This window comes from Onychomys torridus, chromosome 8 (assembly GCF_903995425.1).
Source record: "Onychomys torridus chromosome 8, mOncTor1.1, whole genome shotgun sequence".
Taxonomy (NCBI): domain Eukaryota; kingdom Metazoa; phylum Chordata; class Mammalia; order Rodentia; family Cricetidae; genus Onychomys; species Onychomys torridus.
This window is the reverse complement of record NC_050450.1, coordinates 96,129,900-96,157,895: the sequence shown is the minus strand read 5'-3', so window position 1 is coordinate 96,157,895 and position 27,996 is coordinate 96,129,900. Positions and strand designations below refer to the sequence as shown.

The 27,996-nt window shown below is 44.5% G+C and overlaps 1 protein-coding gene across 1 annotated transcript in view; it reads left to right on the top strand.

Annotated features, from left to right (window-relative positions):
* Positions 1–27,996, top strand: part of Prkca (protein kinase C alpha) — a 399,183-nt gene that overhangs the window by 180,073 nt on the left and 191,114 nt on the right. The window lies entirely within an intron of this gene.

Below are 27,996 nucleotides of genomic sequence, written 5' to 3'. Positions count from 1 at the left end.
AAATAACACTCATGAAAAGCTTGTTGCTCTTATCACAGTAATCACTCAGAAAAATATTGACTAATTGCTATGCTTAACCAAAAATTTGCACGTCAGGTGCCAGCTCAGTGCCATGGAAGTGTGCAAAAGATCAAAGAGTCATGTACCCTGCCCTGTCAATTGTATGGCTGAAATGGCTGGGAGAAGCCAGTGGACATGACTAGCCAGTGAGCTCTGGGACAGAGACCTCACAGTGCAAGAAGGTGCCCGAAGGATATAGACTGTGTTCAGGAGGGCTCCACACAGTGCTGGAGGAAATGGAATAGGGGAGAGTCTTGAGAGACATTTCAGAGCAGGCGTCAGAGGGGACTCATTACGAACAGAAGTGCTTTCTGGTGATGTCAACACATCTAAGAGTAGACTCTGACTAATTGCTATTTATAGCTGCTTGTATTCAAAAGCTTGTTTGTGCCGTGAGGCCGAAAAAGAATTGTCAGCTGAAGGGGGTGGAAAGCACTCCAAGCTTAGTCTGCTCTCCAAAATTCTTGAGCCATCTCCATACCTAACTAGCTGGGTGACCTTAAACCAGCCATCCTGACTCTTCCTTCACAGTCCACAGGGTGCAGGATGGCAGTTGTGCTGAGGAAGCAGATAACTGCTCGGGGCTTCTGTGTCTACCATTCAACATCCGTGCTTGACCAAATGCTCTACACTTCTCAAAAGTGCTGGTTATATGTGCACATCCCTTCTACTATGTAAAGAGGCCGTTGTTTCATGGAAGACTGCTTTTCAGGTCCAATGCATGCCATTGGCATTTCTATAAAGAATGTTGGGGGTTCTGCTTGGCTGTATAGACAATATACTTCATTGTGCTTCTAGATGTGTCTTCCTTTACAATATCACTTACCTCCTCCCGCTCCAGAGTATTCTGCCAAGAGATCATATCATGACTATGCCACCCCTTTGTACAGAAATAATAAAATATGTGATCCTTAGGTGTGTATAATGTATTACAAAGTAGCCACAGTTCTCTTGTAACATGTGTTGCTCCTCCATCAGTCAGGAGGTGGGATATCTATTTCCCTTCTCTCATAGTCTAGCAACTGTCACTTCCTTGGAGCAGTAGAAGGCAAACCAGGAAGAACTGTGGAGGTTCTCAAGTGAAGCTTTCAGGGACACCACAGTTCCTTATTTTACCCATTCTCTTGGAGCTTCTTGGAGGCAGCCTTTCCTGTCCTGTGTGGGTGCCCAGCTGGGAGACATTTTACAACAGGGTCCTCTTGAGGAGTGAGGAATAAGAGATATTAGATAGAAGGACAGAGGGGAGAGAAACAGAAACACAGGAGAGCCTCGGGAGGGCCTGGGTCCTTATCCACTGGCTCCTTATGTCTCTTCTAAAGGGCTTTTTATAGGAATGTCAAGGGGTGGAGCAAAAGACCTCCTTCTAGCTCAGCCAAGTGTAGTCCCTTCCAAATACCTTGTAACCACACACATGGTCAAGCTCTCCTCTAATGCAGCCCTGCTGGGTGAAGCAAGCTCAGATCTCACTAGGAAACCTTGGTGAGCCTCCACAGTCCTCCCCAAAATGAGAGGCCTATGGAACAGAGAGGGGTTTCTGGAGAGGCTCCCAGGACAAGCCAGCACTGTCCTGCCAGACCTGTTAAACCTCACCCACCTCTGCAGCAGCCACATAAACCCCAAGAAGCTCTCAGGTGCCTGCAGCTGCATGAATTTTTCTGGCTTTAAATGTCAATCAGTGTCAGCACAAATGGGTTCTATTATTACTAATTGAAAGTGGCAAATATTTATGTGATTCTCACTATAGATATTGATATATTTGCCATCTGTTACAAGTGCTATTGGTTTTGGAAGGTTGGCATAGGAAAATGCCTTTTGCATTTTAAATCACCCCCCTAGAGGCAAGTGTTTAGAATAGAATCAACTAAAACTTGCTCTCTAGCTATCTTATGCATTTCACAGGGAGAACAGTTATACTGTATGATGTTATTCAGTGGCAGAAGATTCTAGGGCCTGTGGTCTTACTTCAAATGGGTACACATCAGAATGTCCTTGGAAAGCCATGGACCTAGGATAACCTGTCCAGTGTTTGGTTTCATTCTGGAGACTGAGACTTTAAGTTTTACTACATTTATTAGCAGCAGCACCATCATCTTCTTCATCATCATCATCATCATCATCATCAGCTGGACTAGTTGGGGATGGGTACTCACATGCCACAGCATGTCAGTTCTCTTCTTCCATTATGTCAGTCCTGGAGATTGAACTCAAGTATTCAGGCTTGGCAGCAAGTGCCTCAACCCAGTGAGCTGTCTCACAGGCTCTGAGACTTGTTGTTCCAGTAGTTGATAAATGTCATGACTCAGCCACATTAGAAGCTATGGATACCTGTCCTCACGACTTAATACAAACACATGCCGTGACTTCGCTCTTCCTATGCCTGGCTTCTGTTCCCTCCACCCCCTGATTGAGCCTAAGGTCTCCTGCATGCCAGGCAAGCATGTAGCTACATCTCTAGCCTTCCTTCTTTGTTTTCAAAAAGTCTATTTGGGGTGTGTGTGTGTGTGTGTGTGTGTGTGTGTGTGTTTCCCAGAGAGATGGTTTCTGTGGAGATGATTGGATGGCTCTGCAATAAAGCCCACAGGTGGTTTGCTTCTTGATAAATTTGTACCAATTTGCTGTGGTCACCTAATGAACCACCACAGAATTCTGTGGCTTTTAACCGACCATCTCTTGCTCCTGTAATCTATAAGTCCTATGAGAGCTGGCTGGTTTTCAGCTAAGCTCAGCTAGGCGCCTCAATGTGAAGGTGTGCGTCTACCCTGCTCCTTGGGCTTCCCATCCTCCTAGAGGAAGCAGCTAGCCCGGCAGTGTTCTTTCCTGGGCTGCCACAAGCCCAAGACAACCGGAAGAAGTACCACTTCCTTCTGAGCTTGTAATGGGGATGCTGTCACCTCTTGTTAAGTTGGCCCAAGTCAGTCACAAGATGGAGCCTGAAGTCCAGAGACAATAAAACGCGTGCTGCTTTTACAGGTGCAAATTCCAAAGAGGGAATGAACAAAATGAGGAGTGAAAGAAGTGAAGCTAGTTGTCAAGGAGAAAAGACAAGAATTGTTAAAGACGCACAAAAAGATACATTATGCCAGAGACAGGCAGAAGTATTTTAAGAGACACTATTATCTGCCTATCATTGTACCAGGGGTTGCAAACGCTTGTGCACTGGGCCCCACCCTTTGAAGGCCTAGCTTTGTGAATTAGGTTTTGTCGAATCACCTGCCATTCCCATCCATTCCCACGCTGCCTGTGTTGTGTGTAGCTGATACAGCATGCATCTGAGAACCTCAGACAGAGCTTCCATGGCCACAAAACTGTAGGTATTCACCACGTGTCCCTCTGCAGAGAGGGTTTGGTGTTCCCTGCCTTCCATGATGCACGTGAGCAGTTGAAGAGAAGTGAGTTCAGCTGTAACTCTGCCTCTCATGCTGCTCCAGTCCTTTTAGGGCTTTTCTGCTATGCTTTACATTCTGATTCTGTGTGTTTTTATAAAACAGTGAAATAAAGAGATAATACATGCCTGATGCCTGCCTTTTGTTACAGGCAGCCAACACAAATCACACCTGCGAGCTATAATCCTTCAAAGTTCACAAGTCTTGGCAAATTGCAGAATGCAGAGCACAGATGAGGGAGCTAGTTGCTAATTTTGCTTTTGCTATTAATGTTTTATGGCTGTGAGGGTCATTCATGATGTTAGACAATAGGGCCATTGTTTCTGTTCTGCTGAAAGACAGTCTGATTGTGTTTTATAGGACATGCCGCAAACCCACTCTCCCTGCTTCCAATGAGAAATGCTTCAGTCCTTTGTCTGCCCAAACCACCTTCCGTCAGCTTTAGGGTTGAGCAGGGGTGATTGTCTGGGGCTAATGGGTTAGTATACATATTCAGGCTGCTTCCTATTTTCCTTTCTTGCTCTATGTATGTATGTATGTATGTATGATGTATGTATATATGCATGTATGTATTTTGGTGATGCTCTTTTTTAGCCCAGGGACTCACATCTGCTATACAAGTGTTCTGCTACTGAACTACACCTCCAGCCCCCTCTCTTGATTGAATAAAACCACTTTCATGTAAGGTGTTACAGAAGAAGTTTTAAAAGACAAAAACCAGCTGTTGTATTTTGCCACAACATTGACAAACACAACCGTTTCATTAAATGGGAGACTTTTATGGGATTTAAAAACAATAACTTCAGTTACTCTGTGGAAATGTTTTAGTACAGTATTCCATTAAAAATATAACTTAAATTGCTACAGGTACACTGTAATAGCAGTGTTTGTGCATGAGTGTGAAAGGGCAGACCCTTAGGACATCCATAACCTAGCTTCTAGAACTTGTGGGGCTTATCCACATGGCAGAAAGTGTTTTGCAGATGTGATAAAGTTAAGAGCCTTGGGAGGTAATGATGATTTTGAATTTTCTGGGTGGGCCTAGTGTTATCTCACTTAAGAGTGAGGCAGGAGGGCTGAAATCAGAGAATCAGAGCATGGTATAAAAAAAAGGGCTCTGAGTTATGGTTTGAACTTAAAGCAGGTGATGCTTTTAGCAGCCAAGAATAAGATGGCCTATCAATGGTAAGAAAAGCAGGAAACACCAAAAAAATAACTAACTCTTGAAAAATGAGTCTCTCCAGAGCCCTGTGACATGCAGAGTGTCCCTCCTGGAGTAAAGGAGAACAAAGGCACTCCTGGGCACTGTCCATGCTCTGCCTCCTGCAGTCTGGGCCATGGCAGTTAGAGGACTCAGGATCTTTGTACACCAGGCTGTGGCTGTATGGGTAGAATCACCATGCCTCAGTGAGTTCTCTCTGGGGGTCACATGGTGGGGAGCTGGGACAGCCAGTTCTTCCATTCCCTCTTCACAAGTAAAACTGATGGGAAATTTTCATTTTCTTTTTCTTTATCCCAAGCCTAGGTTTTGTTGTTGTTGTTATTTGTTTTGCTTTTGGCAACAAAATGAAGCTCATGGTGCAAAGCCTTTATGGCAGGGCTCAAAGCTGCCGCTCTTTGCCGAAGTCCTCATGCTGGGTCCCTAAGTACTGCAGTTTCTGGCTTAGCTGGCTAAATCACTGTCAGAAATCCTCTTCGTAAGCCACAGAATAAGGCACTGATTATTTTGCCCCAGTGTGCAGGATAATCAAATACACTTGATGGTACAGCTGACTCACTCCAGATCTGTCCCCGGCTCCTCTTCCATCTTTATCTGCCCTTGCCGATCTGCAGCATGCAGGGAGGTGACCCAAGTTGGGGAGGACATAAATGCCTTCTGTCACTGTGGACCAAGTAATGAGTCACACCGTCTTGGCTTTGGATGGTCGATATGATACACCTTTGACAGTTCTTGGAAAGCCAGTGATTTGGTTTGGCTGCAGTCCCAAGTTAAGCTTCCTTTGATTGCCTGCTGCATAATGTATCCTGGCTGGAGTCCTTACTGTCGTGGGGTTCATCAAGGAAAGATTTCAAGTCATCAGAATGGAGATGGATGTCAGCTGTGTTGCCCATTGTAGTGAAAAATTGCCCAGCAAAAGCAACTTGAGTGTCCTTTGGCTCACAGTTCGAGGGTGCAGTCCGTCACGGTTGGGAAGGCCTGACAGCAGACTGTGCCGTGGCATTCATAGTCAGGAAGCACAGAGAGATGAATTCTGGTGCTCAGCTCACTCTATTTTTTTTTTTAATCAGTTCAGAGTTCCAACCCATGGGATAGTGCCCCCACATTAGGGTAGGTCCTCTCACCACAGTTAACCAATCTAGAAACTCCATCACATACATGCTCAGATGTTTGTTTCCTAGGTGATTTTAGATGCTATCAAGTTGATAGCCAATACTATCATAAGATATAATCCAAGTATATGTGCTTTTTTCAATCATGGCTATCCACTGTTTCAAGCAATGAAATGAGAAATTAACACAGGGATAAAATGGCTGAGAATATTCCATATCTGAAATGCTTAGGACCATATGTGCCTCACATTTGGCAGTATTTTCTTATACTTTATTTTCTGGCCATTCCTAATGCCCCTCTGAGCTGTGAAAGGTTTGCAAATTAGGGGTGATCAATCTGTATTTTAATAAAGTTGAGAGATGCTGAAATGACAAGTCTTACAAACACTTGCCGATGTGGATAGTAGAGTCAGTTCACCTTTCACTGCACCAGCAGTTTCCAGAGCTCCCTCCAAACAGGAGAACTGAAAATACTTGGACGGCAGGGACATGCCAACCAGCATCTGCTTCCTTTCAGCTGTAGAGATGGCTGGGTATAAAAAGCAGAACAGGGACTTTGCAGTTTGCCGCTTCTTCCACAGCTCTCAGTTTGACTCTTGGGCTCCACGGGATGAAAACGGATGTTTTCACAGCATTCTTCTTCTTCTGGTGCCTGCTCCTAAAACATGGAAGGAGGCCCAGGCTCTGGAGGCTTGTGCGTTTGCTGTTAGGAAGGTCAACTGCATGTTTTTCAAGCATGGGAAAAGGACTTCCCCGATGTACTTGACGACATTCTCAACTCAAGCCAGGCCAGACAATCCAGGGACTTCTTTATTGCATTTCTGTTACAATCTCTATGCCACCGGGGACTTTGATATGCTGATATTCCATCCCAGCCTTTCAAAAATGATAATATTGGGGCAAATGGTAGAGGGCAAGAAAACTCTTTGTGAGCCACTATTCCTTAGCTACGGAAGAAACGGTTACCTCCCACCCTCCAGGCCCTCCTGAGTCCTGAAGGCAGTTCTTTAATTGATAGAGACTTTTGCAGACAATTAGGGTCTTTTCAGGAACATTCTTGGCTTCACTGATATTTTTCTAACTCTCATGCAAAACACATGTGAGCCAGTGGTCACAAGAAAGCCTACAGTACAGGAGACTCACATGCTAAAGATGCCAGACAGCTTCCCTGTGTGCTATATGTGCAGTAGGAGACTGGGAGGGAGACCAGTGAGCTGCGATCACTTTAGGCCATGCCGACATCTCTTTAAGGTTCTCTTCAGCACAACAGTAGGTCTCAGCCTTCACCTGAGGAGTGTTTTAAACAAGCCTCAGGCCTGGTGAGCTTCAGCTCAACTGAATCCACATGTTAGATTGAAAGCAAGTGATCCATGTTGGGTCGGAGTTCCTCAGTGACCAGGGTGGAGGGTCCCCATGTGAGCTCAGCTATCTTCACTTACCTGTGTAGACCCAAAGTCTCTTCTCATGAGTGCTATCAACAAACAGGAAGAAATGTTGGTCTTTGGGTCCTGGACTAGCTCACTCATTTATGGTGTTTCGGGTGTAGAGACCTGACCCGGGAATTTGGGTAGCTTTACAGCGGTCTCCTGTCCTTGCTGGCTTCTTCTGTCCATCTATGGAAAGAGCAGCAAAGCAAAGCCTGAACTTCTCCCTGTTCATGCTTTTCTTCACCTATGCCATCATCAACTGGCCTCAGCCTTTGGCATGCTCCATAGAGCTGATGGATGGATGCCAGACAACATGGGTATCTGTAAGTCCTTGGAGCAAGCAGGGTTCAGAATAGCAGATTTCTCCCCTAAAAGTGTCTTCATAGTCCTTATCCGGACCCCACAGACTGGAGCCCATGCTCGCAGTGTGGAGTTGCTTTCCCTGGAGATGGTCTGTGACTAGCACAGAGCATGCAGCCAGCACCCAAAGCCTTCTGTGGGGTCCTCAGAATGCAGGGACTCCCAGGAGGTCCTTAGCTCCTTCTTACTGGAGCACATCAGGGTGAGTTTCCAAGGGGTGGGAACTGCACTTGGCTTTGCCTCTGGGTCTGTTTTCCTCCCAAAGTGACTCACATCTGGTAGAAGCCTCTGGTCCCCTGGGTCTCCCTACCAACTTTGCTCAGGAGGGATTAATGGAGACACTGGGGCTTTTAAAAGCTACACAATAACTCATTATCTTTTGGGTAGTATCAGGCTGTTACTATTGGGTTTTGCCTAATACCATTGACTCATATTTTTCTAAGTTTTTGCTTATCTTTTTTGGGGGAGGGGTTGTTTGTTTGTTCATATGTTTTTGGATGATGGACTCATGAAGCCCAGGCTGGTCTTGAACTTGCTATGTAGCCAATGATGACTTTGAACTTGTGGTCTTCCTGACTCTACCTCCTGAGTGATGAGATTACAGGTGTGCACCACCATGCAATGCTGGGGATTGAACCCAGGGCTTCCTGCACACTAGACAAATACTCTATGAGCAAAGCTATAAGCCCAGCCCTTGTCATCTTTTCAGTTTTGCTGCAGATTTTATTATCTGTCTCAGTTAGAGTTACTTTTGCTGTAAGGAAACACCAAAGCAGCTTGGGGAGGAAAGGGTTTACTCAGCTTGAACTTCCACATCACTGTTCATCATCAAAGACAGTCAGGACAGGAACTCAAGCAAGGCAGGAACCTGGATGCAGGAGCCATGGAGGGGTGCTGCTTACTGGCTTGCACTTCAGCCTTTCTCGTGGAACAGGACCTGTTTCTGTTCCTGAGGATAACACCTGAGGCTGTCTTCTGGTCTCCACATGTATAACTGTACTTACCAGATCTTTCTCTCTCTCTCTCTCTCTCTCTCTCTCTCTCTCTCTCTCTCTCTCTCTCTCTCTCTCACTCTCTCTCTCTCATACACACACACACACACACACACACACACACACACACACACACACACACACACACCAGTCAGAAACACTTTTTGAAAAATATCATAGTGGACTGATGAGATAGCTCAGTAGATAGAGGCGTTTGCATACAGACCTGTCAATCTGCAGTCAACCACTAGATCCTTTGAGATGTCAGGAAAGAACCAACTCCCAAAGAATTTCCTTTGCCCTCCATGTTCTTGCTATGGCATGTGTACACACACTATCTAATTAAAAAATACATACATACATATATATATATATCATAGGATCAATTGGGATTGACTCTGCCACTCCTCTTAATCAGGATAACTATTCCTGACTTTCCTATAAGAAGAAGCATTGCCTCTGTGTCCAGTTTTATACCAGACAAGATAGGCCCTCTTTTGTCCTTAGGGCAGCTGCTTGTGACTTGGATCCCTTGTAGTTCAATATCCCTCCCCAGGACTTAACGTTAACCTCCTCTGGACCCAATGGTTGCTTCATAATAATTATCAAGGCTGTGTGTCTTGAAACAAATCACATCCAAGACATGTTAATTACTTGGCTTATAATTAATTCTTCATTTGGCCGAGGGAGCAAGAGATGTCTTCAGAAAGGGCCTCCTGCTTCCTTTCTTGATTTACAGGCCAGAGCTGACCACCAGTTTTCCCATCTAAGGCTTTGTTTCCTCAGTGTTAGTCACAAGCATCCATAAAAGACCTAGAGGCCATTGCAGCAGCCCAGCAGCCCCTCTTTCTCTTGTGGACTTAGAGGGGTGGCAGGGGAGGGGGTTAGTGGCAGGCTGCTTTCTGCCCCTGCAGAGGAGTTAGTTCTGTGGTAGAGGCTGCTGGAAAGAACAGTGGGAGAAGCCATCTTCTGGAGCTTAACCAATTGTGCACAGGCTGTTGTGTGATGATCTCTGGGCTGTGAGGGGCAGGAGCTGCCCTTGCTTCCCTAAGCCATGTCCACCTTCTGAGCACAGTTTTGGGGAGCAGGCCTCCAGCATTCAGCCTGTTGAGCTATTGTTGAGAGGAAATATGAAGGTCATGACTTTTCTTAGATGCCTGCCCCATTTGTAAGTGGTGAGGATTGAGTGAACTGACTGGAGTTGCTTGCTGTCTGAGGGCAGACTGACCAGGGTTTTGTGTTGGAGACCAAATCTCATGTGCACCTCTTCCCCTTAAATGGAGACTGCAGTAGATCTGCCTTTAAGAGGAAAGTCAGGGTCCCTGGCACCATAGGGAGATTCCACCGTCAGCTCTCTATCTTTGGCATGATGTAGGCCTCTCAGCCCTAGGATGTCTCACTTCCTCTTGGGTTTTGAATTTTTTGTGTTTTAAAAGTCACAGTCAAACTTTCTGAACTGTGTCCAGTGTATTTGGGTAACACACATCTAAAGAGAGAGGTAGACAAGAGCCCTTGAAGGCTACACCTTCCCATCCCTTATGGACATTGACACATTGAAGGGTTGCTTAAGTGTCCTGTAGTGTTCATTTTGGTCCCCAAAGAGCTGACCACCAGTTTTCCCATCTAAGGCTTTGTTTCCTCAGTGTTAGTCACAAGCATCCATAAAAGACCCTGATCTGGACATACTTTAACTTTGGCGAAAGTAGCCCATCATTTATTCACACCAACAGCCTGCATAATAAAGATAGCATGGACTCAATGACTGATGAACACCCAGTACCCTTCCCAGACATCAAGTGAATTAGTGTCTCCAATTGTCCCCACATTCTCTGAGATTGTTCTACCATCTGCATCTGCTTTCCTACATAAGGGACTAATGAGCGTGGGTTTGCTAATGGACAAGCAGGATCACACTTGCAGTGTGATTTGGGATTTCCCCTTTACCAGAAGCTCTGAGCCACCTATCCCTACTGCATTTTGCATGTCTCATATTTTGCCAGATGGAGAAAGTTCACCAAGGATGAGGCCCCTACTTAAAAAATCCTTGAGTATATATAGCCCATCTGTTGATCTGTGTCCATCAGGTCAGGGCTCTTAATTCAGGCCAGCACATGGGAAGGAGAGAAATACATTGGTGTCTTGGATGGCTGTGAAATACACTGGCAAAGCAGTATCTTTTTTTTTTTTTTTTACACCTTTATTCAGGTGTATGCATGTGTGCATGCATAAGTTTATTTTTTGTGCACCACATGTATATAGCTGCCCATGGAGACTAGAAGAGGGAGTTACAGATGGTTGTAAGCTGCCTGGTGCAGGATTTGGAAGAGAACCCAGGTCCTCTGCAAGAGTAGCCTGTGCTTTTAAGCCTGAGCCATCTTTCCAGCCCCTGGCACAGCTTCTTGAGCCCTACCCCATCTTGGACTCAGATGCACACAGCTGTCCCTGCTGTCCCCATCAGATCTGCATGCTCAGCTGCTTTGAGGTTAGCTCTCTCATCAGAGCAGACAGCAGATACCATGGCTCTTGAGGGGAATTTTCCAAACACTGGAGCTGCAGAGACTTTTCTTCGTGGCTGTCACCTCCTCGCTTCCATGTGCTCCAGCACTTTTCTCTCAATTTTGGTGGGATCAATAACAAGAAAAAGAGGGTCACTCAAATGATGAGACCTTGAAGGTTTTGGCGGTGGTTGTTTTAGAACACTCCAATCCTTCTAGAGAAGAAGTGCACAGCTGTGGAGCTGCTCACCTAAGCCATTCCTCTGGTTTCCCTGACTCACTTTGTTATAGTAAATGACTGCATTTGAACTAATGGTGTAAAGTTGTGTCAAAACAATGTCTTGCCTGTTGTAACCACATTGTAACCAGCATTTCTTTCCCTTCCCTTCTTACTAACCTTACCCTAGTTATTAATTGCTTGCATGGACTTGGTGTGGCTGTTGGCTTCTGCCCTCTAATATCTGCATACTCATGGTTTGTTTGTGAACTCGGGTTTTGAGTACTGGCCTTTCTTTCTGTTGAATGGTCCCCAGTTCTTCCCCCTGGCATTGCTTGCAGTCTGCTAAGCCTCTGGCCAATCATGGCACTGGGTGGCAATGCTCTGATGGTGCCAATGTGGAGAAGCCCTCCTGCAGGATATCTCAGAGACACAAACTATTTGTCTAGGACTCTGCCTACCTGAGTTCAGACATGCCATCCAGATGAGTCCTCTGTTGGACAAGCAGGGCTCATTCAGCAAGGAACCACAGAGAAACATACAAGATCAGAAAGCAGAATTCACAAGGAAAGGCTTTATGAGGTTATAGCGCATTATTTAATTATGTACTCAGAGAAAAGAAGAAGAATGCAAATTAAAATATCTGGAACATGATTAGCCCACTGTAAACATCATTAACCTCAGGGTCAGAAGACCTGGTTTTGAAGCCTGGCTTCTCCACTTCCTGATTCCATTTCAGGCCTCTGGCATCTTCCCTTGGGGCTGTGGAATGGGGTTGCTGCTGCCGTGGATGGCAGTGACAGCAGGAGCAGCTATAAATGGTTGTGGTTATTGCTATTATTATCATTGTTATTAGTAGCCGGGGCTAACAAGACAGGCTCCATCTGCTCTTCCCCCATGGGAATCACAGTTTCCTGCAGAGGATCCTGTGGGGGATTCCTGTGGAAGCCTGGGATAGATTCAGGGAGAGAATGTGATTGCCCAACTTCTGTTAGATCTTCCAACTCCTGTGTACATTAGACTGCTCTCCCCTTAGGCCAGGCTCTGGGCTGAGCGCTGGATGTATGGAGGTAAAGAACCCAACCTCAACCTCCAAAACCCTACAGTGTACTAAATGATCCTTAACTCTCTCCTTGCACTTCACCCCAGGTAATTACCAGACTTTCTGTGCTGCCAATTTCAAGAATTCAGTCTCAGCAAGGCCCCTCTGCTTCTGAAGTGTTTATGTAGCAATTTAATATGCAGCCAGGTATGGAGGACTTTGGCTTGCTCAAGATCACAGATGACAAAAAGCTATAGTATTCTGAAATGATCCTTTATGTCCCTCTCCCTGTGTGTATGTGTTCATGTTATGCACATATGTGTACAGTGTATGCAGGAATGTTCACATGTGTGTTGGGGCAAGAAATCGATATTGGGTTTTTTCCTCAATTGTTCTCCATCTTACTTTTCGAGACAAGTTCTCACTGAACCTAGAATTCCAGCTAGACTGGCTGTCCAGGGAGCCCCAGGGATCCACTTGTCTCTACTCTCTCCAGCTCCGGGGTGCCCAGCTTTTAAAATGTGTGTGAGTGGGGTGGGTGTATATGTGAGCACATGTGTCTACACAGAGACCAGGCAAGGGTTTCAGGTATCCTCCTCCATCACACTCACTATTCCTCTGAAGCAAGGTCAGATTTTCTTGGCTATACTGTAAGACAGCAGTCTGCAGCCGTCCTCCAGTCTCTGCTCCACTCAGAGTTGGGATTACACAGATACATGGAGTCCCTGACTTGTTGTGTGGTTGCTGGCATCCAAACTCTAGTCTTCAAACTGTGCAGAAAGTACTCTTTACCTCTGAATTCTTCAACCCTATCCCCAGTCTTTTTTTGTGTGTTCTGAGGATTGAACTCGGGTCCTTGTGTTTGCACAGCAAGCACTTTACCAATGGAACCACTCCCTGCTCCCTCTTATGAGGACTCTAGTTTGTCCAAGCTTTCTCAACCATGGCAAGTTTTTGTTGCAGCCTATGGTGAAAATTATTGAGTGCCATAACTATTATGATCTTGCAGGTGAGAATCATTGAGGAGGAAAATAAACTCTAAGCTCATGGGTCTGTTACTGCCAGGGTGGGCCTTAGCAGCTACGGTTAAGACACAAAATTGTTAAGCACCACCCCCTCATTTTATGAGGTCTGGAGCCAAGATTAAATAACATATATGAGGGACCACTTAAAAATTAACATCCCTGGAAAGGCTTGGTGCAGACAGCTTTTTTCTCTGATGATCCCATTTGCTCATCATGTGAAATGTCATGAATCATATAACCCCATTCTGATGAAACTGTGGTGGGGGAGGGGAGCTTAAACCCTCTTTTCTCATTGCTGCTACAGGATGGTGTAGACATTTCCCTGAGCACAGTTGAAGTGTTCCTTCCCCTCTTCCCTACTTTTGGAGCTCATAGTTTGTACTAAAGTTGAGCCCTGCATGCCTCCTCTGCATGTTCTTGGTGCAACCAAACAGTGAAAGTCCAGAGCTAGCCCTTGCTGGAAATGTATGACCATGTATAATCTACACCCATAACCAGGGTAAAGAACGTGGTTTGGAATCTCATTGCTCACACTCATAGTTGTGAATCTTTCAAAGTTGCTTAATCTTTCTGAGCGTTAGTTTTATATTCTTCAAAATAAGAGACTTGCTACTCCCTAGGTAGGCTCCTGGGTAGATAATGAGTATCTGATGAGCTCACCAGCATATAGTCAGAGGCGGCCATTTTCATCTTTGCATGTTCATGTTCTGGCAGCAGGCCTGTCTTAGACCAGTTATGAACACATGAGACTTCGAAGTGGCTTTCCTAGGTGGAATCTGTACCAGAGCAAAAAACAAAACAAAAAACTGTCTTTAGTCAGGAAGCATTCCAGTAAGCAAATTGTCTGACAGCGTGCCATGCCTAATGGACTTGAGGGCATTCCCAAGGAGGCCCAGCATGCCCTTCTGCAGAAACCATGCTCTCTCCAGAGTCTGCACCAAGGCTCTCATCCCCACACAGTCACAAAAGCAGTTAAACTTGTATCATCCAAGCTGTCATGAAAAGAACAGTCCACCCACTTGTGACCTCTTGAGCGTGCATCTCTTCACAAGCAAATGGACTAAAATTGTGTTTACAAGGCTCAATACCGTCACCCTCACCCATCATCATGTTTCTGCACTGCACCTTCAAACTTCCTTGTTGTTTAGGGATTTGTTTTATATCCCTTCCGCCCTCATTTCCTGTTTGCTTGGGTTGTTCAAACTTCTTCGCCTTGGTGAAAGCAACTGCCCAGCTGGTGTGTATGTGTCTGTAAATACATGCTTCAGGTAGGACGAGCTTTCTGTTCTGACTAAGGGGTCAAACGATACAAGGAAGCCGATGTCTTACACTCAGTCCCCCTTTAAGGCTGCTTATTCCGTGATTTCACTGAAGAGTGCTGTCTTCACAAGAACCAAATGAAGATTTTACAGCAGGAAACCACACTGTGGAGTGTTCTTTCAGCCCTGGATGCAGTAGTTCAGACCTGGCTCTCGGGGTCACCGGTTAGGGAAGAGTGAAATGCATACAAGATTTTTTGAAAAGGTCACCGCACTTAGGAATAGAAGCACACCACCGTTCCTGGAATGGGGAAGGGAAGGTGCTGAGAACAGTCCAGAAAATCACATCATCAATTTAAACAGGTAAGCCTCCTAGTTCTCTGAGAATCTGACTTGCCCCTCTCCTTCAGTTCAGGGCCTCGCTGAGCTAGTTTGTTGCCAGGAAGAACTCCTGGGAACTACAGGCCAGCAAACTTTTGGAAGTATCTGCAGCAGCTTGAATGCTGCTATTTAAGACCTGATGAAGAGGCAGCTTGGAGAAAAACCTCAAAAATAAATACTCTGATTCATCATTGTTGTTCAGGCTTTCCAGCCATCAGAGCCAGCCCAGGGCTCCAAAGACAAAGGGTAGCATTCACCAGGAGCTGTTGAGCCCAGTCAGGAGTCCTGGCGGTGGTGAGGGGGTGGACAGGAAGGCAGCTTTCTGCAAAACCTGGTTCGGGCTGGGTGCAGGAAGGACAGGACAAGACAGCCATGCTGCTAGGTTTTTTGCTCAGTGGAGGAGGAATGAGTCAGCCAAAGAATGGGGGTCCTCCCAGCACAGTGGGCCAGGTTTCAGTAGCCCTGGGCAGTGGGCCAGGTGGCTGGCAACAGTCGAGTGTGGCTTCCTCCAGTGTCGAATAGCTTTGGATGCCAAAGTGCTCTGCTGTTCTGCGGCGGTCTAGTACAAAGCTATCGGGACTGGGAAGCAGATGTCTGGAATTTGCAGACAGTTGATGGTATGGAATGGAACGGGGGCTATAGAGTCTTAGACCTTATGTGGATCCCCCAGCTGCCTCTATCCATTCTCTGGCTCCTTTATTCCTCTGCATCTCTCTCTACTGGAGAGATCACAAACCTCCCTTGGAGTGGAGATTGACTGTGATCCACATGTCAGATGTGTGGGCAAAGGCCATTAATGATCTTATGGTTTGACCTCTGGACCTAACACTTTTGGGGTGTAGTACTTTTCTCTGCCCCTCCTGAACCTCTTTTTCCTGATTAAGAAAAGGCCCAGCCACCACTGTGTTGAATCACCGCCTGGACAAAGTGTATGCAGGTGTCTTATTTGTTCCCACTAGAACCCAGTGGTCATTGCAAGACTGGTTACAGGACATGGCAGGAGCCTCTGTAATGACTGTCATCCTCGCAGTGGCCCAAGTAGAAAGTCTGATGAAGAGAGATGCAGAGAGGCTTCTACAGCTAGATGTTAATCTGCATGTGCCGCTTTCCCTCAGCTGAGATAAGCAAAGTCAGTTGCAGATTGCAGTCAGGGAGGTTTGTAGAACGCACCCCTTCAGCTCCCTCCCTACTCTAGGCCCATCCCTGGCCTTCTTAGACAGAATTTCTGCGGCACCAATAGCTTCAGGGGGTGTGGCCCCTCTGTTAATATTGTTTCCTCCAAGGCTTGTATTGATTTTAGAAATAAAGAGTAATTGGCTGGGATCCAAAGCTATTTTTCCCTTCTAGATCTGGATGTGGAAGAAAAAAGTACTTCCCACCTTCCAAACCAAGGCAGACCCAGAGGCAGCAGATGACAGTGACAGCCCAGGGAAGAGATTGCCAGGCAACACAGAGCTGTGTTCCCAGGCCACTTCTCACTGCACTGGAGAAATGCACTGGACCTGTGTGGCTGCCACTAGGAAAAGCCACCAAGGCACTTCTAAGGTGACTGGGTGTGCCAAAACCTAAGTTAAAACACTGCTTCTTGGTGTCATATATACAAAATTGTGTCATGGAAGTTGAAGAATTCATTGAGCCCTGTAAAATATACAGTGACATTGTTTAGAATGTGACCACTCACTAAGATTTCCCATCAACTCTGCTTCTCGATTATCACTTAAAGGCCAGAGTCCTAAGCTTAGATAAGCCCCTGATATGTCCCTAGACCCCACAACAGATTTTCATAGATAGTTTGACCACATTTGTTCTGTGTGAGACTGATAATAAGCCACCGGCTGGAATCCCACAGCAGGGGTTTGGTGTCAGGCATTCACAGAAGCACTGAGCTCATGTTGCAATTATTATGGTTCTATATAAAGCCTCAGGGGGAAAAAGTCATTTCATGCTCTTAAAACTTACTAGCTAACATTTAAGGAGTTTGTATAGAGTAGGCCAAACCCAAACATTTTCTTCTAACCTCAAAATTTTTACAGATAGCCGTGAGGAAGTGTTCTGTGTAAGACAATGTTAAAAAATGGGATGTTCTTTGCTTTTCCCTATGCCTAGGATTTCCATAATGTGGTTTGTAGTTCATTTCCTCGGGTTATGTTTAATAGCATCATCCTGCAGAAGCTTCAGATGGGCTTCTGTGTTAGAATATGGCCTAAGGAGGTTCCTAGGCATGGATGGGAGATAGGCAGAGGGACCACCGTGGGCAGAGTCTGGAGGTCACACATGAGGGTACCAACAGCAGCCACCCTTTGCATGCTTCAATCAAAGACAAAGCCAGGAGATGATAATGGGACTGAAAAATCTCCACCTAGTAATAATGTCAAAGTCAGAACACATCAATCACAGGTTTGGGACAATGCTGTGTGAAACAAATGTGTTTCACCAGCCCTATTAAATAAAGTATAGCATGCATCTAAAATTGGATCATGATAAACAGATGTGGGGGTTGCTTTCTGTATCCACTATATTTACTATTATTTTATAATGTAAGGCTGCCATATTTACTTATATAAGCATGTTTGTGTGTATATGAACCTTGCATGTTTATGACTTTTGATAGACATGTTTGCTTTTATTATAAATTCAATCTGGTGTTGTTTTGTTCATCTAGATTAGGAGCAATAGGCTTCACCATACAGAGTATGTAGTAGGCTGTACTGTGTAGGTTTGTGTAAGTATGCTCTGTGGTGTTTGTGCAAGGAGGAAATCATCCAGGATGCATTTCTCAGAGTTTGCACTGTTACTGTGGAGGTGATAGCAGGGAGGGATTACCTCTTGTCAAACTATCCTGGGAAACACAACAGTGATGAAGGACCCAGCTTGGGCCAAGAGATACTAATTGGGCCAAGAAAGGCACAAAGAACATTCTGGGTAGAGGTGCCATGCTGGAGAGTGTAATGAATTTAGAAATCAGTAGTTGGGAAGATTCCACTGAAGAGGCATGGTAGGAGGTGAAGACTGGAAGGATAAGTGGATTGCAGGGATTTGATCCATGTAGCATCAAATGTTCATTTCCCTTGAAAAACTATCATCATGCCATAAAGTAATTAGTGCATATATTTTGCTTTACTGGGTTGAACTTACATTGAATTTGACAGATCATTTCTACTGTATGTGTGTAATCTTTTGTGGGTAGCAGTTTAAGGTTGATTTAAGTTTTTTTGAGATAAGTCTTCTATAGTCAGGCTGGCCTTGCACCCCTTACGTTGCAGAGGGTGAACTTGAACTTCTCGTCCTCTTATATCTACCTCCATATGCTGGCCTACAGGCATGTGCCACCACAACCAGTGCATGCTAGATAAGCAAGCACTCTCATCGACTAAGCTACATTCCCCTGTCCCGTGTAGAATCTGATAATCTACAAGGTATCATCAAATAACTTAGTGTATTTGCAAAATGTTATAGTCAAAAATACCTTGGAATTTCAGTTAGTGAATCAATGATTATTTCATCTATAATCATCTAATGTGGAATTATGCTGCTTATTATACACAACTGCCAAAGTTATGTACTTCTATAATTTCTATTCTAGTTTGTAGCCAGGGGGAATGTTAAATTCAATGTCCCTGATTTACAGCCCCACACATTATAAATTTTGCCCAATACATGATCATTTGCTTGTTCCTTTCATATGATGACAGCTGTCTGTGCAGCAAATGGAGCTTAATGTATTTATATAAAATATAATTTGGGGAGAGTTTCCTTATAGCATAGTTGAAGATTACTAATTGAATCTTCAGTAGGATGCCAGTGTTTCCTGGCTTCCTGGCATGCTTCAAATGCCATGTGGCTCTCCTCTTCTCTGCCTTTCATTAAGACTCCACTCTTCTTATTTATATCATGGGAGACTGCAAGATACCAAAGCATATGTTACTGTGAGAGAAGGCTCCTGAGGGTATCAAGTCCTCTTTTTCTCTTTAAAGGCAGTTCCCGTCAGTTTCCACTTAGCTGCTGCTGTTAACATGAGGCAACAAGGCAGTCAGTCAGCCTGGGGTAATGCTGGACACTGGGCAAGCACCTCAGCCGTGCTGAAGCCCATACACCCTCCTCTGGCCCGCAGCACCCTCCTCCGGCCTGCAGCAAACAAAACTGTCACCCGAAACAGCCTGGTTTGTTAGCTTAAAAGTCAGCAGAAAATGGGAGAAAACTTCAGTAGACTCACTGATCATATAGAAACAAGGCTGTTCGGGCCTCTTGGTGTAGGAAGAGGAGCCGTATGCCATAGCTCACAAACCCGTTGCCGTGGAGAGAAACAGCATAAGGCCTGAGTCAGGGTCATTATTGCAGCCATGGAGGAGGGTGAAAGTGAGATGGTTTAAGTCTGTTTGTGAACACAGGGCACTCACAATGCACTTTAAAAGTATTGGTACACTCGCTGGCTTTTTAAAAAAAGAAACTAAAAATCAGCCTCAGTCATAGAAAGGAAATATTCAATTATTCTGAAGTTATCTAGAAAACGTTGCTGTTCCCTTACAGCGGGACTTGCCTAAAGCCCTGTTGCGACACTTTCTGTCTCCTTTATTCAAAGAAATAATTTCCAGTGTATTTTTAAAGTAAATTACCGTAACTTCCCACGATGAGTTACTACTATTTTCTCTGCTTTCAAATGAGGAAATGGTAAATAACTTCTCCGAGGTTACATAATTTCAGACAGTCTGGTATTTATCGATGGCCAGACTTTTTTATAGTGCTAATCTGATGCTGGAAGATTTTTCTCTCTGAGGTTTTTAGAGATGTTACTTCTACTTGTCAGTGCTCAAGGGGTGATATATAATTTATCTACATACTGTGTGCCTCTAAATTCACAAAAGAACATTTCCATCTTTGTGTTACCTTGTTCTTTTTTTTAAAAAAATTCCAACATCTTACTGTGCATATCTTAGTGCAGGCTACCAGTGTTTTGTCTATTGCTGGGTAACCATAGCTGAAACAGAGGAAAAACTAATGAGGAGAAAGGGGCTGAGCCATCTAAGCTGCTAACTCTGCCAACTTGCTTTCTGTTGAGGGCTATGCTATATTTACTTTTTTTCCCCCCAAGGAAAGATGTCAATCAATTTTATAAGCACACATCCAAAGAGAGGACATTTAAAAACTCTGATCACTATAGATTCTGTCCTGCAGAAAACAAATATTCCACAAATGCTGGTAGAAGTATGAAGAAACTAATATCTAATATGGTTGGGAAATAATTTGTATTCACCTTACCTCAGGATGGGGGGAGAATCTGATTTCACAAAATAATCAATTGATTTTGCCCTAGCTTGTACCCATTAGCTATGTGGGCTCCCTTTTGGATTAGTTTCGCCATGGTATGGCATTCCCTCATCTTCCTAGCACATCTGTGTGCTTAAATTTAAAATGGGCTTCACTGCAGCACGAAGGAGTCTGAGCCCTTGTTTTTATCTGTTGTGACATCTTTGCCAATTTCATTGGAAGTCTTATGCCATTCATATGTAATGGAATTGTTACTAATTTATATGCCATTGGATTCATACTTACTGTCCACACCCATTTCCTCTGTTCCTGCCTCCTTTGAGGATTATTAAATATCTTTAATTACTCCACTTTATCTTCATGATTGGTTTAATAGCTGCATTGCTTTCAGGAGTTACCATAACAAATTACCACAGTATGTCTTAAAACAACAGATACTTACTTATTCATAGTTCTGTCGCCAAGAAATCCAAAATGAAGGTGTTGGCAGGTTCAGGCTTCCCCTGAAGGCTCCAGATGAAGATCTTTTTGCGCAGTTTCTTAACCTCTGATCATTACCAGTAGCCCCCTGGTTTATAGCTAGCTGCAGCACCCCACTTTCTGCCTCTGTCCCAACAATCCTTTCTCCTGTGTGTAGCTGCAGAACCACCTCTACTTATGAAAATGGCAGTCTGGATTGAGGGGCCACCACACCCTGTGTAATCTTCTTAGTTGGTCTGCAGGGACCTTGTTTTCAAATAAGGTGGCATTCCATTAAACCCGCAATAAGGTCTTTAAGTAGCTTTTGAGAGAACCCTCTTCAGCCATACATACATACATACATACATACATACATACATACACACACACACACTTTATGACCACTCTAAGGCTTATAGTATAATCTAAGCAATCTCAGTTTACTGCCGTAACATTGTGCCACACACGTCCTCTATGATGTCAGACTCTCAACAAGTGCACATCTCCCTCTCAGATTCGGCCAAGCATCAGTTACTGCATGTTAAGCTTCTATAGCAACTCCCACATCCCACTTAAGTTTGATCAGTTTGCTGAGACATCAGAGGCCACTGAAATTTCTTCCTGGGTTCCATGTCATGTGTCACACCTCTGTATTTCTTGCTCACATGAGTCTTGATGACTTTCCTGCTCATTTCATCATTATTTCCCTTTTGAAACCCAACTGAATCCTGCCTTCCTGGCATCCTCCACTAGAGCGCACTCTGTGCCCCACTGTGAATAAGCCCCTGCCCAAGCCCAGGCCCTGTTCCTTGCCTTTGAATCATCCACGTGTCAGCTCCCTCCCCAGAGGATGCAGGGGCCTTTGAAGAGATCTCTGAAATCATAGCCCCTGCTCATTCAGTGTCCACTAAGTAAAGCTTTCAGTGACTCGAGGGGGGATTGCAGACTCATGTACAGGTGGCTGAGTGTTCCCTTAGTGGGTGTTGTGATGAATTTTGCCTAACCTAAGGAAGTTCTTGTTCCTTTCAGTGTTATCTTTTAAGGCACTTGAACGTTAAGAGTAATTTTGATCATTTCAAATAGTAACAGATGGATGTGGTTGTATTCCCATGTGCCTAAGAAGTGTGGCTTCCACATGAATATTGGAAATAAGGAACCACTAATGCCAAAAGTTTGACTGAGTATTTACTTGGACAATAATTGTTTGTGACCAAAGAAATCTGTTTATGGTATTCTATTCTGCTACATTAAAGCACTTCAAACAACAAAATGAGGACACTGTGCAGATCATTTCGACTAGAAACATTAGAAAGTTAAAGATACTTTGTAGCTTATTAGAACTTTGAAGACACTTTACTATACTCTTTTCTTAGAACATCGCACAATTCCTGAGTCATTCTTTAAACATGGCTTAATTTTTTTTTTTTTTCTGATTAGAGAAACCAAACCAAGTCGAGCTATAATGGTGGGTCCATAGGGCAAGGGGACATTTTGCTAATTCTTATATCCTGTAGTGGAAGAATATTCTAAAGTAAAAACAATAATTCCTTACAGTTCTCATTGGCCATGAAAATAAAATTAAAACAATGTATTGAGATGGAGGGAGGCCTCTGTGAGACCTCCAGGGTCTGTGGTACAGATAAAGATGTCTCTCCTTGGCACCTGCTTCCCTGGGCAGCAATGGATGACACTTCAGTCTTCCCCCCTGGGAGCCCCGTGCAAAGATTAGGGGATCCACCACTAGCAAAGTGTGTGACATAGGAGTTTCACCAAGTTCCACACTCTTTACCAGGCTCAAGGTAAATGCACCATGTAGATATTTTCTATAGAAGAGCCCATCAAAAAGGTTCTACTGTCTGCTGCAAAAGAGCCCCCCTGCAAATGTACCCACATCCTTATCCCTAGAAGCTGTAAATGGTGCCTTGCTGTTAAAGGGAGTCTGTAGGCATCATTACATTACAGATTGTGAAATAAGTAGATTATCTTTCATCACGTGGTGGGTCCTACACACCACACAAGTGCCATGTTCAATGACAGATACAGGAGATCAGGAGGCCAGGGCTGGAAGCCCAGCCCCAATGGCTGGAAGCAGATTGTCCACAGAGTTCTGGTGGGAGCACAGCCCTACCACTGGCATGTGCTTTCAGCACAGTAGTGCTGATTTGGGCCCTCAGGCCTCCAGAACCATAAGAGAATAAATGTCTGTTGTCAAGCCATCAAGTCCATGGCAGTGGAGACTCTGATGTGTGCAATTGTTCTTACATTTGCAGAAGTAGATGCTAAGTTTTGGAGACATGGTTTACCTACTCATAATTGTCAAGTGTAGAATGGGTGGAGCTGGCACTTTTGTTCAATCTTTTACCCCAGTCATCTTCTGTCTAGTAGAACAATGCTAACTTGTTTCTGGGGCTGGTAAGAGCTGGGTGGGATTAAGCCAAAGTCTCAGCCTGGCAGGTTGCTCACATCTGCCTTGGAGTAATGAGAATCACAGAAAGTCCAAGTCCCTCTCAAGACTGTTGTCTCAGACAGAGGAAAGTGATGCCTTTCCAGGCCACAGGATGGGCTCAGTGATGGGTGTCTGTCCTGTCCTGGCCACTCACTTTTTACCTGCATGATAAAGGGAGTTGAAGTCATGTTGCCTAATCTGATAGTCAGCATTTCTGTGGGTTCCACTTGGAACTCCTCTGGTGGCGACTGTAACAGAGTATTTGCAGTGTTTGGCAGGAGTGCAAGCCATTTGCTAGTGTGTGTGTGTGTGAGAGAGAGAGAGAGAGAGAGAGTGTGTGTGTGTGTGTGTGTAGACATGAACACACAAGAAAGAAAAGCCGATTTGTTGCCCATGTTACTGCTCATGTTTACCTTTTTTCATTTGGGGTAGTTGGGTAGGGTGATTTCTTACCAGGGATAGTACAGATAAAATTTCTTTTTGAACCTAAACAAAACGTGGAAGGAATTAGGGAATCCAGATGGACCAGTGTTTTGTGACACATAAGCCACTTCTACCTCCCTCTACTTGGAAAGTCCCTCTGAAACTCCCTGGGTCTGTCTCTGACTTTAAAGACCTCTGTGTGCTTGTTCTTCCCTTTAGCAAACTCACAAGCCTCCCTGGGCCCCTCTGTTCCACATCTTCCTCGGTGTCTTGTGGACAAACAGACATGCCTTTCTGACAGGCTCTGAGTGTTACTTACTGTTTCTTTTTAAATAGTCATAGCCAGGATGGGAAAGGAGCTCCCAGGACTAAGATAGCCAGTGGTGTTAGAGTTCCGTCTGACTTTAATCCAGCATTCCCACAGGGGCTTTCTTTAAAATGTCCCTGGCTGTAGATCCTTAGAGACAACTTCTGTACTGACTGTCCAGTCAGGGGGAGGTCAGAACAACAAAAACAAAAGATATTTCTTCAGTGTGAGCAGAGGAGCAGCACTACCTTCACTAAGGCCACTTGGTGTCCCCACCACAAGTACAGGTGTGGATACGCAGGGATGTGAATTATCTACCCACCTACAGTACCAACATATCCCTCATCAACAAGAAAATGCTTTTCCATCCTCCATTGGCCATCGCTGTTGAGTGTTCATGGGTTGTACCACACATGCGCATGTGTGCACACACAGAGACGCATAGATACACACACACACACACACACACAGACACACCTCATTTGGGCCTCACCAAGCACAAAAGCAGGGTCCCTGCTTTCCTCACCAAAGCAGTGGTTTGTTTTATCAGATGTCTTATGAAATGCCTCTCTTTGAAGAAGTACCTGATAAAAGTCCTAGTTTCTAAACTTCACCCAAGGTATTTCTTGGCAATGTGATGACTTGTAGGCTTATCCTTTAAGAATCACTTAATGGGAGCTAGAGACATGGCTCAGCCATTAAGAGATTAAGAGCACTGGCTGCTCTGTAGAAGACCTGGGTTGGGTTCCTACCACCCACATGGTGGCTCACAACTGTCTGAAATTCCAGTCCCAAGGGATCCAACACCTTTTTGGCCTCTATGGGCATCAGGCACATAAATGGTCCATAGACATACATGCAGGCACATCCAAAGACAGACAGACAGACACACAGACACACACACACACACGCACACACACACGCACGCACGCACGCACGCACGCACAAACACACACTTTTAAAATAATAAAAAAGAACTACTTATTTTACTGGAATACTACAGCCAGTGTTGAAAAGTCTTTTGAGTTTTTAAAAATTTATTTCTGGCACATGTGCTGTGAGCTACCATGGTTGACAAGCAGTTTCCATAGTGATTGTGCCTGTCTGTAGTTGAAGAGTTCCCCAATCCAGATGCTGTGTGATCAAAAATCATGTAGAATCCAAAAAGTCATAAAAAAATTATGGTTGCCACACCTTGGTGATGGACACTGTTATTTTTTATTCCTAGCACTAAGTATAGAGCCTTGGGATTTATTTTGCCAAATGAACTTTTGCTGACTGGCGTTTCTTAAGGAAGAAGTTCTGTTGCAGAGGCTGGCATCCAGCCAGCTGGGCTCTGCATGGTGAAGCATCCAGGGAGCCCCACCCCCACCCCAGTGCCTATGACTGTGGTTCTGCAGGGCTGCCAGCTTGTGAGAGCACCTTGAGTATCATGTTGCTGTTTGCCGTCTGGATGCTGTCCACTTTGGGCACATTTGGGTGTTTCACTGAAAGGCACTTTTAAAAATTCAAGGTTTTACTGTTGTCACTAGAAAACATCTATTAAAATATGCATTTGCAACCTGAACTTTATGCAAATGAGTTAACCTCCTCCTGGGCTCAGAGAATAATCTCTTTTTCTTTTTTCTTTTTTTTTTTTTTTGTCTTTTTTGTCTTTTTTCTTTTCTGGTCAAGACAATAGTCTCTATGGGCACTAGGTGGCAAAAATCTATCCAATTCCATTTTAGTTCATAAGAAATTAAAACAATTATTAAAAGATTTGGCTCCTGGAGCAAAAGAAAAGAAGTACTTAATCAAAGGAGGAGAGTTTGAAAAACACGAGGCTCTTTAGACCTTTGAAGGGCAGGAGGATGTGAGAGGACAAGCTACTTCGTGCTTTTCAAGGGAGACTCACTTAGGACCAGCGTAAGGAAGAGGAAAACCAGTCTGAAGATGGGCTTGATGGCTCAGGCCTGTGACCCCAGCTCAGGGACTCCAGCGGGAAGATTATAAATTCCAGGCCTGCCTGGATTACACAGAGAGTTCAGGGCTAGCCTAGACAATTAGTAAGATACCATCTCAAAATTTAAAATTAAGTAAATGAATGAATAGCTGAGTCAGGGATGCAGCTTTGTGGCAAAGCACTTACCTAGAATATGAAAAGCTCTGGGCTCAATTCCTATGTGTGTGTCGGGGGAGGGGGGGGTAATTAAAATTTTTAAAAATGAATTTGGTTTTTTTTGTTGTTTTTTTTGGTTTTTCGAGACAGGGTTTCTCTGTAGCTTTGGAGCCTGTCCTGGACTAGCTCTGTAGACCAGGCTGGCCTCAAACTCATAGAGATCCACCTACCTCTGCCTCCCCAGTGCTGGGATTACAGGCGTGCGCTACCACCACCTAGCTAAAAATGAAAATTTTTTAAAGGCAGGCAGTTTACTTTGGGTCAGTATAGGAACAAATGTCCCAGTACTGCAGAGCAATAGGCCTTTGAGCTAGGAGATTTCACAAAACTCTGATTCTCTAGGATGCAAAGACTGAGACATTTAGTGGCCTTCTTGTCCTGTCCTGTGACAGGACTGTCTTCAGTAGGTGGGACCTTGCAGCTCCATCTAACTCGATAACTTGAATGGTTATTTTCCACTCAAAGGATTGAAAATCATCAACAGCATCTGATTTTTAAGGGACATGGGGAAGGACATAATGAATTATTCAGAGACGTCAAGTTGCATAAAGACAGACAACTTGATACAAATTGCGATTCTAAAATTGTTAGTAATCCATTTTATTCATGCACTCTACTTACAATAGAAGATTTGCTGCTGACATTTCTTAGATATATCACTCATGATCCCACAGCCCACAATCACTATTTGAATGGATGCTAAATGCAGTGGGGGCTGGGTGGGGTAACATTTAATGGATGATGTGAATCTTTTCATTTTTCTAGGAGATTACTCATTATAATTTACAAATGATGTATTCAGTGTCCCCATTGATGCAATTGCTTTCTCGTGTAATAGGTACCAAAATATGGTTCATGTTCTATAGGGCAGAGGCTTTTCTGAATAATTTTAGCACAAATACTTCTTTTGGGGGTACTTTGTAGTTAAACTTGGAGACATTTTGTTCAGCAAATACAATGGCTTTCCTGCCCATCCTTTGAAAACATACAAATCTTGTTTTCTGGTTTAATATTGGTTTTCTTTTCAATGAGAGGTGAATTCTCCCTTGACAGTTTTTCTGAAGGTCTGGGGGAAAGTGTCAGCCAGAGAGGGGGGCTTAGAGCTCAGGTGTAGTAGAGGTACCACCGGATGCAGGGTCAGATCATGTCCTATCCCCCAAGCCCACCTGCCACCCATATCCAGGATACCATTCAGGTCCAGATGATGCTGGAAGCTGGGGAGCCTTGTGATGGAGCTACTACCTCTAAATAAAGCCCATATTTAAGAACATCAGAACCCTTGCCAATATGGCATCAGCTGAACATTCAGGAATCCTTACAAAACATAGCAGGACTCCACGCTGATAGATCTGAGAGGTAGGCTAATGGGTTCATTCATGCACCAAGAATTCATTTAGAGGCAGTATATAAAGAGTACTACAAAAGGCACCAGAACATAAGTGATGTTTCCCCTCCTGGGAGTTCTGGGTTAGTTGAAGAGACTGAACTAACAGGTAACATGTATCCAAATGATGACTATTTTCCAGACAGGATCTCGTGTATCCCAAGTTGGCTTCAAACTTACTGTATAGCTAAGGATGACCTGCTTCCACCTCTGGAGTACTGGGATTCCATTCCCAGGGGGTAGTGCCCACTATACACAGTTTTCTGCAGTGCTGGGGATCCGAGTTTCACTGGTGCTAGGTAAGCATTCTATCAGTTGGGTTATACCCCGACCCAACAAAAAATATTATCTGAAGTCATTCTGGATGCTATGTAGGAAAAACAACAACAACAACAAATACACAGGTATAGTGACAGGGGAGAAGAGAGGGTGCCTTCTTCTCTTAGATCTTGGGGGATGACTTTCCTAGGATGGAAACTTTACCCCCAGGCTAAAGGAAGGTGTATAGCATCAGTCTAGACAGGAGCAGAGGGCATACCAGAGGAAAGGGTGGACAAAGAGAGCAAGGTGCAGGCTCAGGCA